This window comes from Trichechus manatus, unplaced genomic scaffold (genome assembly GCF_000243295.1).
Source record: "Trichechus manatus latirostris isolate Lorelei unplaced genomic scaffold, TriManLat1.0 scaffold00025, whole genome shotgun sequence".
In the NCBI taxonomy this organism is placed as follows: Eukaryota; Metazoa; Chordata; class Mammalia; order Sirenia; family Trichechidae; genus Trichechus; species Trichechus manatus.
This window is the reverse complement of record NW_004443961.1, coordinates 3,041,307-3,054,647: the sequence shown is the minus strand read 5'-3', so window position 1 is coordinate 3,054,647 and position 13,341 is coordinate 3,041,307.

Genomic DNA, 13,341 nt, shown 5'->3' with positions numbered 1-13,341 from the left:
ATATTTAAGTCTTTGATCCATTTTGAGTGCTATTTTGTGCATGGTGTGAGGTATGGGTCTTGTTTCAGTTTTTTGCAGATGGATATGCAGTTATGCCAGTGCCATTTGTTAAAGAGACTGTCTTTTCCCCAGTTAATGGGCTTTGGGCCTTTGTAAAATGTCAGCTGCTCATGGGTGGATGAATTTATGTCTGGATGCTCAGTTCTCTTCCATTGGTCTTTGTATCTGTTCTTGTACCAATACCAGGCTGTTTTGACTATAATTAGGAAACATTTTAACTGATACAGTCACACAGAGAAATAACATTGAAAAAACTTAGTTGTATGGCAGTGTTTATCCACAAACTCAGTAATTTAAAAATCATCAAATAGCTGATTTAAAAAGTGATTTAAAATCTTCATTTTTAATGTTAAAATAGTTGTTCTTGCTTTTAATATTTTAGACCACTTGGTAGTTCTGGCATTTTATGGTGTAGAACACATTGAATTTGGCTCATGGAAAAAATATAAGGTAATCTGATCACATGTTCTATATATATTGTGAACCGTATATATAGAAAGCAGAATATTTTAATGTATCAAATATGAGATCTCATGTCAGAAGATTTTTAGTAGATTTTTTTTTGCATATAATATTTTGAGATAGATTTTTCCTTTTCTTGATCGTTGACAATAGTTAATATGGTTAGGACCTGTATTTTCTTTCACTCCTGTATATGTTTAAGAGAAAAGAGACTTGACTTCACATTGTTATGTGATTACAGTTCATATTTTTAAATGCTTTGAATAGCCTAGCTTTTTGGGGTGCTATGGAAAGAACCAGAGAACCCTTCTCTTGCCCCAACCCTACCCAACCTGCATGCTGCAGTTTAAAATAATGGTTGCATCCAGGGCTTATAGGGAAGCAGTGAGAAAGAGCACTGAGGCTCTGTAATGTGAACATTTCCAGGTACTACTCAGGATGGTGTAATATGAGCACAGATGTGAGATGCTTTTTCCTGCCCCTTGACACCCATGTGTCACCCTGCCTGATGCTGGGGTTTGACATTCTAAAATGACAGTCAACTAAGTGTATATGCCACATGTGTTTCCATAGTTGTTTCATAGATAACCAAATGTCAACTCTGTATCAGTGCAAATTCAAGTTGAAGGTAGAAAAGCATAGCAGTTGACCTTGTGAAGCCCAGCCAATGACATGGTAGCATTGGATCAGTGGCTGTTCAAATTTGGTAGAATAATTGGCTAGCATGCTGATGATGTCATAATTCCTCTCCTCAGTAATGGATTGGTTATGTAGGAAAGTCCAGCCCTTGGGTTGTGTGAAGTTCTGCTTCCACTGTAACAGTACTTTGAAGAGGGACCTTCCATTGGCATTCGGAAAGGTGAAAAGAGGGGGTGTGGAGTGTGTGGGGGTGGGTGGGACATCAGAGAGATAGACATAGTATCTGTGAGTCCATGTAAGCTATTCAGCATCGAGCTGAACACATCATTGAGATTGTGTTTACACCCAAGTTACTTTCAGATAGTTGAAATGCAATTGTCATCCCACTGAGGATGATAAAACATAGCTAGTTTAATATTTCTTAGATTTTTTTTAAAAAAATTAAGCCTATATTATTAAAATTGGTATTATTTTAAGATAAACATGCGGTATAGTTTTTTTGTAAGAGTATGTAATCTAGTATTTTTTTAAAAAGTATCTAATACTATCCAGCAATCATGCTCCCAGGTATTTACTCAAATGAGTTTAAAATGTATGTCCACATGATCTTTAAAAATTATACTTTTAAGTTTATATCTTAGTTCTAGATATTTTGTTTATGTTGTTTCAACCAAAGATATGGTGATGAAGTAGAATCCATCAGCCTTCACAGGGTACATAAACCAAAAAAAACCCTGTTGCCGCTGAGTCGATTCCTACTCATAGCGACCCTGTAGGACAGAGTAGAACTGCCCCATAGGGTTCCCAAGGGGTGACTGGTGGATTCGAACTCCCAGCCTTTTGGTTAGTAACCGAACTCTTAACCACTACGCCACCAGGGTTTCCATACAGGGCGCATACTGTCCCTTATTTCGATTTGATGTGTAAATTCTTGCTGTTCAAGTAGTCATTGTTGTCGTTAGTTGCCATCGAGTCTATTCTGACTCATGGTGACCCCATGAGTGCAGAGTAGAAGTACTCCATAGCGTTTTCAAGGCTGTGACCTTTCGGAAGCAGATCGCTAGGCCTGTCTTCTGAGACTCCTCTGGGTGGGTTCGAACCTCCAACCTTTTGGCTAGCAGTTGAGTGCTTAAAAATTTGTGCCACCCAGGGACTCCAAGTAGCCATTACCATTTGGGAAGTCTTCAGCTTCCATAGGAAGATAAGTGCGCTTCTTTATCTGCTGGCTGAGACAAGGCTCAAGAGAAATAAGCTGGAGCTATACCATCCATTTCAAACCTGTGCTTTTTTAAAAGTCCTTTATACATGCATCAAAAATTCCCCTATACTTTTTCAAAAATTTTATTTTGGATATGTGTTTGCAAGGAAAGCAAATTGAATAGTTTTGTGACATGATTTATAACAAATAACTATGCATTTATGTATTTAAGAGCTCTTATAACTCATTACCCACTCTTTCAAGTAGTTTTCCTAGGAAACCTTGCAAGCTTGTCATATTTCTCAAACCATCTGAGTTGTCTATATCCAACAAAAGAATCTGACTCCCCCCCCACCCCATCACTTAGTTTTTATGTTTGAGGGCATCTGACTATGGGCATTGACATCACACCTGGTAATTGTGAAAGCTGATAGGAGCCTAGAGAAGAGGGTTTCCATAGCATGGTTCTATTAAAAGTGCTTAAAAACCTCATTGCCGTCGAGTAAATTCTGACTTATAGCAACCCTGTAGGACAGAGCAGAACTGCCCCATAGGGTTTCCAAGGAGCAGCTGGTGGATTTGAACTGCCGACCTTTTGGTTAGCAGTCAAGCTCTTAACCACTGTGCCACCAGGGCTCCTAAAAGTGCTTATGAGTATGTTTATTGAAAACAGTTTTGTAGGGAATTAACCAATAGATGTGTGGTGGAGTCCTTCCTTTGGGAAAGTAGTGGGAGATCTGCTGGGGCTAGATTATGGAGATTCTTCAATTATCCCAGGAGAAGCAAAGAGCAGTTTCTGTATTTGTCTATCCTTCCCACTTTTTTTCCTTTCATCTTATTTTTGGACTTCCATTTTGACTGCATTAAACTCCTTTATTGTATGTGAAATAAGGAAGCATCTTGGGGAACAGGGTGGTAGGGAAGGGAAAACATATTTGTCTTTAAATATCGCATAGCATGTAGCAGAGTAATGATAATACAACTTATATTTACATAGGGGGTCACACCTTACAGATTTCTTTTTTGTATCATCCTATTTAACTTGTCACAGCTGTGTCAGTTGTGTGGCGTAGGGGTTGTCTCTCTCTTATGAATGTGGGAACTGAGACTGACAGAGGTTAAGAAAGACCTGTAAGGTTGCATGACTAGTAGGTGGCAGAGCTAGGATGTGAGCCCATATCTTGTGACTCTTATTCCAGTATTCTTAACCAGTATATTAGTAATTTTCAAATTATGTCTCCCAAGCACAGAAGTCCACCAGAAGCCACCTTAGGGAATGATTGGAGGTAGAGTTGGTGCCCGCAGAGCAGGTAAACTGTTGCCTGTTTTTCTGTTGGGACTCTGAGTAATATTTCACTGAAAGACAGGGTTTCAAAGCCACTGCTCCACACTGCTTTCCTTTGTGCCAGGACTGTAAATTAGAATACCAGCCTAGACCTCTCTTTTTGTTTGTGTATTTTGCTAGAAGTGATGATCAAGGTTATGTACCTCTTTTCATACTGGTGTTGTGGATCTAGAAACAATTAGACTCAGCATTTTCCTTTACTTCTGTACCTCTTCAGCTAAAATTTACTGAACTGACACAGCACACAGGATACACAAGTTCATTGCTTTTTACCAGGGTCAATGACAGTTCGTTTTACAATAGTAGTATAGTTTTTAAGCCATAAATGTAAAAAATTTAAAATATAAGCTGTCCATATTAAGCATATCATGTCTCAGTCATACAATGACATAAGTAAGCAACACCATTTTTTATACATTTTAACCCCCAAGGCAGGTAGTTAAGTAAATTGGTTCTTAGGTAATACCTATAAGCTACATTATGTTTATAGAAATGGCTTATTTTGACTTTTATTCAACAAATAATTATTGAGTGCCTGTTATGTGAACAAAAGCCTGTTGCCATCAAGTTGATTCCAACTCATGGCAACCCTGTGTGTTGCAGATTGGGTCTACACACAATCTGGGTTTTCAGGGCTGTGACCTTTTGGAAGCTGATTGCCAGGCCTTTCTTCCAAGATGGCCTCTGGGTGGGTTTGAACTGTGAACCTTTCGGTTAGTAGTCCGACACTTAACCATTTGTACCACCCAGGGATGCCGCCTACTATGTAATACAATATTGAACAAGAAACTTATGGCCCCCATCTTAACAGGGACATTACTGTCATTGTGGATGGGACGATTCTTGATGGGATACCCCATGGTACAGCATGCATGCATCTCTGGCGCAGAATGGCATTAGAACCCCCACTTCCACCACTGTGACCACTAAAAAGTCCCCAAATGTTTCCCAAAGTTTCCTGGTTGTGGACAGGGTAGTGGAATTGCCCCTGGGTGATAGCTGCCCACTTCCCCATCCACTATCACTCCAAGATGAATAATTGATTTAAAGCGTTTCCTTTGCTAGAATCCTGGTGTCCTGCAAAGCAAATAGCTAAACTGCTTACACTCCAGTCACATTGGCTAAACTCAAAAGCAAGATTGGTGGGGTAATCTACCCATGCCTAATCGAGAATTCCTATTATACTGTGTAAACAGCAAGTATAATTAACAAGCTCCCAGGTTAACGTACCAAGTGATGCTGAACGTTTTGGAGCCATGGAACCAAAGTCTCTAGGATCTTCTATATACAAGTTATTTCTCAGAGTATATCCTGTAGCACTTAAACATTTCTACTTCACTTATAGTTTTTTAAAAATGACATAAGAAATTACAAATTCTAAAGAATGTATAAGTAGAAACAGCCCCTATGCAGATTTTAAATTTGTCATTTGAAAGGAATAAAGTGTAAATTTCCATTCAACACCCATCTCAACTGCTTTTTAAGCAATATTTTTATATTAAAAGTGATAACATTTGAAAGTTCACAAAACCTCATGCTTGTGATAGTTGGCATTATTTCAATAAAAATAATTTTATTGTTTCCTGATTGTAAGAATTATGAGTAAAATATTCAGGAAATACCGAAAGGTACAAAGAAGAAAGTGAGAAAGAATCATAATTCCACTGCTCAGAGGTTACCACTGTTCAGATTTTGTGATGGCTCAGATTTCTCTCTCAATGAGTGCCCATGTGCTCATTCTCCAGTGCTCTTGGGCGTGCTTGTACTCGTGTTCTCTTGCACGCCAGAGTGCATGCACTTGCTTACAGAATCTGAGCATACAGTTTGTTTTTTAACTCAACACTGCCCCATAGGGTTTCCAAGGAGCAGCTGGTGGATTTCAACTGCCGACCTTTTGGTTAGCAGCCGAGCTCTTAACCACTACGCCACCAAGGTGTTGCATTATATTATAGTCCCATAATTTAAGCAATTGCCTATTTAGACATTTAGGGTGTACTTCCCTCTCACAATCCCTATTTTTTATATGCAGATATTATAATTGTAATCACAGCAAACATGTCTAATGAATATGAGCAATTCGTCACCTTCCTCATCTACAATATAATTTCCTATCTGAAAATACCAAATAGTAGTGAAAGGTCCTGTAAATGTTCGGCTGCTAACCAAAAGTCGGCAGTTCAAATCCACCAGCAGCTCCTTGGAAACCCTACTGGGCAGTTCTACTCTGTCCTATAGGGACGTTATGGGTCGGAATCAACTCGATGACAACTTTTTTTTTTTTTTAATAATACCAAAATGGTATCCTGTACTTTAGTATTTTGGTTAATGATTGTATGTGCATCTTTGTGTAGCTGTCCAGTTATTTTCTTTATAAGAATTTTTAGGAGGGGAGTTGCTGGTTAAAGGCTGGGTACATTAAGTCTGTTTTTCTCAGATACCAGATTGCTCTCCAGAAAGGCTGCGCCAGTTTATACTTCCGACAGTGGTGCTTCGGTGTCTGACTGCGTGCTCTCTGACACTCAGTGTGATCAGTCTGTTTGATTTGTGCCAGTCTGATAGTTAAAAAAGATTCTCATTTGAATTTGCATTTCTTTGAGAACTAATGACAAAAAAAAAAAAACTTTAAAAAGTATATTTTTAGCTATTCTGTTTATTTTGTGGATAGTCCATTTTTGTTTTTAGCCTATTTCCTGTTGGGTGGTGACAGTGGCTTCCCCTTCTCCTCTCCTTCTTCGTTTCAAGAGCTCTTTATAGGATATGAACTTTTGTCATTCAATCTGCACACATTTTTGCCATTTAAAAATATTAGTTTTTTTTTAAATTTTAATGAGGTTTACATTTTTTGCATGTAAACATAAATCATTTTTTAAAAAATTGGCATTCCCACATTATAAAATGACTCATAACTAATATTGACTCATTAGATGAGTTAAAGATTTAGATGCTTAAAAAAATGAAGGTAATAACAGGTAGATTTCCATGACTTTTTATAATCTTAGGGGAAGAATATCAACAGTATTTTCAGATGGGAAACCATTTTGTGGATGAGGAGGGTGATGAATTGCGCATGTTAATTAGATATGTTTGCTGTGATTACAGTTATAGTAGCTGCATATAAAAATAGAAATTGTGAGAGGGAAGTACTTTAGTATCGTTGCAAGACTTCTTGCTTTAAAGCCACATAGACCTGGCTTTGCTTATTTGTTCCTTAGTTTAGACAACAAATATTTGTCAAGTACCTATTATACATTAGACATTAATACTGGACTTGCCACTTACTAGCTGTTTGACCATAGGCAGTTTACTTAGAATTGCCAAGTCTCAATTTCTTTATCTGTGAAAGAGGGATAATACCTATCTTGTTGATTTATTGTAAGGGTTAGTGATAGTTTACGTGACTTAACTAGTAGCACCTGACATAATTGGGCAACAATAAATTGAAGCTAGTATTAGTGTTATTATTCTTCATCGTAACAAAACATAATGTGCTTTTAGCCCATTATTTATACATAATATCACTGTTGTGGTAGTAATTTGGTATATGGAGTAATTAACTATGATTATTATAATTTTATTAACAGAGAAAATAGAGCCCGCTGGGTTGACTATACTTAGGGCTCTGTCAGATAAATAATACTTCTTATATTTGTATAGCAGTTTACAGTTTTCAGAGTTCCTTCTTATTTCCCGTCTTATTTGTTCTACACAATATTCCTATGAGATAGACAGGCACTATAATTTTCCCTGTTTTACAAATGAGGAAGCTGAGGCTTGAGCGATGAATTGACTTGTCCAAGAAAGATCATGTGGCTTGTAAGCGATTAAGGATGTTCATAGTGTTTCCTTCTACCTATAGTTAAGATTCTCACTGAAGCTAGGTTGACCTCATTTGGGGTAGGAGCAGAGAATGGAACCTGACTATAATTGCCCAGTCTTGATTTAGCTTTAGCCATTGTATAGTTTCTTGTGGTTGCTCCCATTCCAGTCTTCTGAATGTTGGCTGTGATGTTTTAGTAGTCTGTTACATGGGTGGCCTCCAATGAACCATGCCTCTTAATAATCATGTCCTTGTGGAGTCCCTTTCCTTTGAATCTGTGGTAGGCCCGTGGCTTGCTTTAACTAACAGAATGCAGCAGAATCAAAGCTGTGCAAGTTCTGGGGGACCTGAACCATCATGTAAGAAATCTAGCTACCCTCCTAGAGGAGACTATATAGAGAAACCATGTGGAGAAGAGGTTACATGGAGAAGGAGAGGTCCTGAGATTACGTGGAGAAAGAAGCCCAGTCATCCTAGTACCCTAGCTGAGCCCAGTTCCCACCTGCCAGCTGAATGCAGCTGCACGCATGACCACCAGCAAGATGAGCAGAACAACTGCGTAGTTGAGCCCAGCCCTGATTGCAGAACCATGGTTGTTTTAAGCCAATAAATTTTGGGGTTGTTTAATACACAGCAATAGAAGACGAAGCACAACAGTGTTCTTTGCTAAGTGGTGTTCACTTTTCTTGGCATAGTTTGACAGTTTCAGTCTTTCCTGGCTTACCAGTATCAGCCAGCATAGAAGAGAGGTAATAGTTGCAACTCTTTTCCCTTCCCAAAACTCATTTTACTCTAACTTAATAACTACATGGGTTTGGCCTGTATTTGAGTAAATATGAGGTAAGCCCAGTCTCTTGTACTGAGTCTCCTCATGGAAATCTCAGGAGATAGTGTGGCCTCCTATGTTTAGGTCTCTGATTCCACTTCTCTGTTCACCTTCCGGCTCCCAGTCTTCTCTGGCTCGTTTTCATCCCTGATGGTCAGAGTTGAATTGGATTTGGCGTGGGTTAGCCCAATAAGAAAAGACAGAATGGCCTTTCTTCCTCACTTGAACTTGTTTCTGTTGTTCAGAAAAGATTTGGGAGGCCATCTGGGGCCAAGAATGGATCTAAGACCAGGAATCACCTTTATTATTAGTGATCCGTGTATTAGTTACTGGACAGATGAGCATGGCTCAGGGGCTGCATGCAGTTTATTTTTTCCCCTCCCACGTCAGTTTTAGTATTATTTAACTTCAAATATTGGAATATAGATTTTTTTTTTAAGTTTCTGCTGGAAATAAAAGAACCTAATTTAAAAAATCTGCGTGGGTAATTTTGTAATTGAATCAGGTTTTTTTGGGGGAAGGGGATTAAAATGGTTTTTTGTGATTAAAAGTTGCTGAAGGTAAGTTTAAGATAGTACAGAGCTTGATCAACTTCCAGAATAGCTGAGTGAGGACCTTGGTGAACTTGATCTGTCTCTAAAACTGCAAAAGCACGGGCAAAACAACTAAACTCAACCATTTCAGAATTCTGGCAATTAACCAAAGCCACAAAATGAATTGAAAATGGTCTATCCAAGAGAAACTACTGAACCTTGCTAACATGGGGTCTGTGACATTTTAACTTGGGACTATTCCCATCTTCTGTTCCTCCCCAGCTCAGTGGTATAGCCAAAAACTGACAGTATTACAGACAACAGAGAGATCTGACCACTTTTGGAGCTCCATTAAAAGCACCATCCCCAGAGTATAGTTAATATTTTGTCCGAACTTGCAGCTCCCTGGGAAATCTCTATTCTCAGAGCGTAGTGGCTATTTGATTTGACTCAGAGCTCAGCTCAGCTCAGCTGGGGGAAAGAAAAAGCCTACTCCAGAGCATTACCAAAACAATAGCAAACTGTTGGCAACATCTCAGCTGCTTAAGGCTGATCTCAGTTGGGGCAAGAAAGAGCCTGGCCAGGAATTTAAAAGGAAATCCTGGAAAACTGGCTAACCGAAGGGTACTTTAAAAAGCTCTGATGTATTTCTGGATATCTAAAAGGCTGTGTGATGGCCAAAGCTGTGTGCATGCCCAGGAAGGACCTGTGAAATGATAAGACTTCAGTCACTCACCTGGCTGACCTTGACGCTCTGTGTAAGCAGAAAGTGAAGGTATTCCTTTTCACACAGATTCCTTTGGCAAAGGGTGGATGATATATAGGTGAGGCATACTGAACAGTCATTGATAACCATTAAGTTATATTGACTCAGGTGTGACTCCCAGGAAGCTAGGCTTAAAAATAAAAACAAGAACTTAAAAAATACAACACTAGCAGAGAAGTCAGTGACCACACACAGTAGGGAATACAGAATCTACCGAATTAGTTCATGAAAGTGCTAAATAAAAAAGGAGCAACAAGAAACGTAGCAACAATAAGCTGCCAACAAAAAATCTTGGGAGAGGCATGGAGGAATCTGGTGCTGGAGTTGTTACAATATATTACTTAATAAAATGTCCAAATTTCAACCAAAAAATTATGAGATATGCAAGTAAACAGGAAGTTATGCTACATACCCAGGGGGAGAAAAAGCACCACCAGAAAAATATCCCTGAGGGAGCCTAGATTTTGGACTTAGCAGTCAAAGACTTTAAATCAGCTATTATAAATCTGTCCTAAGAACTGAAGGAAGCCATGTCTGAAGAATTAAAGGAAAGTATGAGAATCATGTCTCACCAAATTGAGAATATCGATAAAGAGAAATTTTTGAAAAGAACCATGTAGAGGTTCTAGAATCTAAAAGTATAATAACTGAAATGAAAAATTCATTAGACCAGCCCAATACTAGATTTGAGCTGGTAGATGAAAGAATCAGTAAACTTGAAGATAGGTTAATATGGATTATCCAGTCTTAGGAGCAGAACAAAAAAATAAAAATGAACAGAGTCCAGAGACCTATGGGACCCCATCAAGTGTAGTGCGGGGGTGGGGTGGGGGGACGGTTCCTGTCGAGTCAGTTCCGGCTCATGGCAACCCCATGTGTGTCAGAGTAGAACTGTGCTCCATAGGGTTTCCAGTGGCCGATTTTTCGGAAGTAGATGACTAGGCCTTTCTTCTGTGGCACCTCTTGGTTGACTTGAACCTATAACCTTTCAGTTAGTAGCCTAGTGCATTAACTGCACTATCCAGGGATTTCAAGTATAACCAGCATACACATAATGGGGGACTCAGAAGGAGAAGAGAAAGGGGCAGACAGAATATTTGAAGAAATGATGAAAGATACTAACCTACACATTCAAGAAGCTTAACAAACTCCAAGTAGAATAAACTCAAAGAGATCCACATATAAATACTAATAGTCTCATTTATGAAAGTCAAGAACAAAGAATATCTTGAAAGCAGCAAGAGAAAAAGGATTTCTTGTGTACAAGGGATCCTCAAGAAGGATCTCTTGACTTCTCTTCAGTTGACTTCAGACACCATGAAGGCCTAGGATATCCACAAAGTGCAAAGAGAAAAAGACTATCAATCAAGAATTCTGTATCTATTGAGCTAAACTCTCCTTCAGAAATAAGGGAGAAATTAAGACATTTCCAGACAAACAAGACTGAGAGAATTCGTTGCTAGGCAGCCTGCCATGTAAAAAATTACATTAATGGTGATGGAATGATTTGGAAAAGGATCGTGAGTGTGGTTGTACCACTTGAAGAATGTAATCAGTGTTACTGAATTGTACATGTGGAAATTGTTCAGATGGCATATGTTTTCTTATGTATATTTTTAACACAATAAAATAAAATAAGTAGGAAAGGGAGTCCTTAGGCTGAAATGAAAGGGCACTAGATGGTAACTCTAATTCCCATGAAGAAATAAAGAGCAACATAAAGATATATCTACATAGGTATTTTGAAAGATATATATAAAAATACATATAAATTATTTTTGTTTGTAACTCTCACCTGGTTTAAAAGACAACTACATATAACAGTAATTATAACACTATTGATGGATTTTTAACATACAAAGATATAATTTGTATTGGAGGAAAAAATTATAGGCTATTGACATTAACTTAGTATTAATCCAAACTAGGATGTTTTAAATAAAATGCTAATTGTAATCCCTAGGACAACGACTAAGAAAATAACTAAAAAAAAAATGAGTAAAAGAAAGATCAAGAGAATTAAAAAGATGCATTAGAAAATATGTATTTAACACAAAAGAAGGCAAGAATCGAGGAGTAGAAGATGTTACAGAGCACAGAGATACCATTATAGAATAGAGATTATGATGTGTAATTCCCATGTTTAGTAACATATTCATTCATGTAATCTTTAAGGGGAAATGTTACCAATAGGGTATATTGGTTTATGGATCTTCTCTGGGCTTTTTAAAATTTTACTTTGGTTTTATATATATATATAAAACGAAATTTGCTATCTTAACCATTTTTAAGTATACAATTCAGTGCATTAAGTACATTCAAAATGTTGTACAACCATCAACACTATTTCAAAAACTTTTCCATCGTCCCTGACAGAAATTCTGTACCTATTAAGCAATAACTTCCCATTCCCCTGTCTTGCCAGCAGTTGGTAACTTCTAATCTACTTTGTGTCTCTATGAATTTGGCTATTCTAGATATTTCATAGAATCATACAGTTCGTCCTTTTATGTCTGGCTTATTTTACTTAGCATAGTGTTTTCAACGTTCATCCATGTAGCATGTGTTAGACCTTCATTTCTTTTTATAGCTGAATAATATTATGTTTTATGTATATATTACATTTTGCTTATCCATTCATCTGTTGATGGACACTTGAATTGTTCTAGCTTTTGACTGGTGTGTATAATGCTGCTGTGAACATTTGGTGTATTAGTATCTGTTATTAGGTGCTGTTGAGTTTATTTTCAACTCAAAGCAACCCCATCTGATAGAGTAGAACTGCCCCGTATGTTTTTCTAGGCTGTAGTCCTTATGGAAACAGATTTCCAGGTCTTTCTCCCATGGAGTCTCTGGGTGGTTTTGAACCAGGCTGTTTTGACTACCATGGCTGTATGTATAGTAGTTTCTGAGACTGGGAAATACGAAACCTCTTACTTTGTTCTTCAGTGATGCTTTGCTTATCCTGAGCCTCTTTTCTTTCCATCTAAAGTTGGTGATCAGTTTCTCTATCTCGTTAAATAATGCTCTTGGAATTTGGATCGGGATTGCATTATTTCTGTAGATCACTTTGGGTAGTATTGACATTTTTATAATGTTAAGTCTTCCTATCCATGTACATGGTATTTTTTTTGTTTATGTAGGTCTCTTTGGTATCTTGCCATAGTGTATAAGTCTTTTATGCCTCTGATTAGATTTATTCCTAGGTATTTTATCTTTTTGGGGGTTATTGTAAAAATGGTATTATTTTCTTGATTTTCTTTTTGGAGTTCTCATTGTTAGTGTAGAGGAATCTGGCTGATTTTTGTATGTATTCCTAGGTTCTTATTACAGTGGAAACATGTTAGGTCTTTAACTTCTTCTCATTAACTTCCTAAAGAAATCAAGTAGCTATTTCAAGAGGTTTCCTACAATTTTTGCAAATCTTCACAGCTTGCTCCCTGGCCTTAAGCGTTAGAACACTGGTTGGGCCAGTCTTCTACACATATTTGAATGAATATATAAAACCTGACATTTGAATTCTTTCATATTTTAACATATATGGTCCACTTCTGGAATTTATAACACCCTGCATGAATGCATCACCACCTTATTATGTAGAAATATGGCACTGTTTTTGTTTCTGCCTTTAGTTTCTAAAATGTTAAACTTGCCTTAATGGAGTCCTCTTAATGGTGGTTATAGTCACTGGGCTG